This window comes from Sinocyclocheilus grahami, unplaced genomic scaffold, assembly GCF_001515645.1.
Source record: "Sinocyclocheilus grahami isolate Dianchi unplaced genomic scaffold, SAMN03320097.WGS_v1.1 scaffold1526.1, whole genome shotgun sequence".
NCBI classification, from domain to species: Eukaryota; Metazoa; Chordata; class Actinopteri; order Cypriniformes; family Cyprinidae; genus Sinocyclocheilus; species Sinocyclocheilus grahami.
In genome coordinates, this window is record NW_015506705.1 from 186806 (window position 1) to 188329 (window position 1524).

Consider the following 1524-nt stretch of genomic DNA (forward strand, 5'->3'; position numbering starts at 1 on the left):
GTAAGCCTAAATTGATCAACTTAGTTGCTTTTGGGGAACACAGCCCTGAAGCAGTATTTTCCAAACAGATTCCTGGAGTATCCCAATGCTGCACGTTTTGCATGTCTGCTTAATCAAACACACCTTCACAAACTCACTTCCTGGGTTATCAGTAATGAGGGCATTCGGATGGACATGGGGGAAGGTTGCTGCAGTCCACAAGTGGCCCACTCCCACAACTGTAAAAGAGTTACAACGTTTCCTTGGTTTTGCCCATTTCTATCCATGCGTCACCCATAACTTCAGTTCCATTACTCATTCACTCACCAGTCTCCTCAAAGTCAGGCCCAAGTCTCTGTCCTGGACTCTAGCTGCTACCCAAGCCATGCAACGACTCGAAGCATTTCCCAGCGCACCGCTCTTAATTCATCCAGACTCCAAGAAACCCTTTGTGGTTGAAGTAGATGCCTCTACAACAGGAGTTGGAGCGATCCGGTCTCGGCAGCAGAGGACATCACCAAAACTTCATCAATGTGCCTTTTTCTCTAAAAAGCTTACCCCAGTGGAGAAAAATGACAACATCAGGAACACAGATCTTCTTGGAGGTATTGGAGGTCAGGTCATACCTCAATGCATCCCTCTGATCAGATCTGTCACACCTGTATGGGGCCAATCAAAACCTCTCACTGGTATAAGATCACTTCTGGTGACCAGGAATGTCACAGGACGAGAGAAGGTTTGTTCAAGGATGTTCTGAATGTGCTATGTTTTCTCTTCTTCAGCGGCCCTGGTCACACCTCGGAGAGACTTCAACCAGTCTGCCTCCCTCAGATAGTTGTACCTGCATCCTTGTAGACAGATATTACAAAGTCTGACATCTAATTCCCTTCAAGGGACCCTCATCTGCCATGGAAACTGCTGGGCTGATGTTTCATCGTGTTTGCTGCAATTTTGGCCTCCCAGAGGACACCATTTCCGATCACTTACTGCGTCTGGAAAGCATTCTTTACACTCATGCCCTTTTAGTGCATACTCAGCTTCCAGCCTCCTCCATTTCCGTGCTCCATCGGTTGACCATTGGTTCTGGGAGAGCGAGAGGGTCTGGGAAGTGGCTCATCAAAATCTTCAAAGGGCAGTGCGCCACCAGAAGGGTCATGCTGATTCCCGGTGGACTGGAACGCTAAAATATTAACCCAGACAAAAGGTGTGGCTCTCCACCAGGGACATCAAGCTGCACCTGCCCTGCGAGAAGATAAGTCCCAGATACATTGGCCTCTTTTCATTATTCGCCACTTCAACCCCTCCACCTTAAGTTACCCACACATTACTACCTGACCACCCTCCTGTGTCTGACTCTTCCACAGAGCCTGGTCCCATGGAGGACCCCCACCGCTCATCCTGGAAGAGCTCGGATTCCTGACGCCGTGGTATCTGGTAGACTGGGACCGATATGGACCAGAGGATTGATCATGGGTCCTGGTCGTCTTACCTTTTTCCATGAATCTCGTCCTGATTGTCCAGCATGGCAGGAGCAGGCTGTGGAGG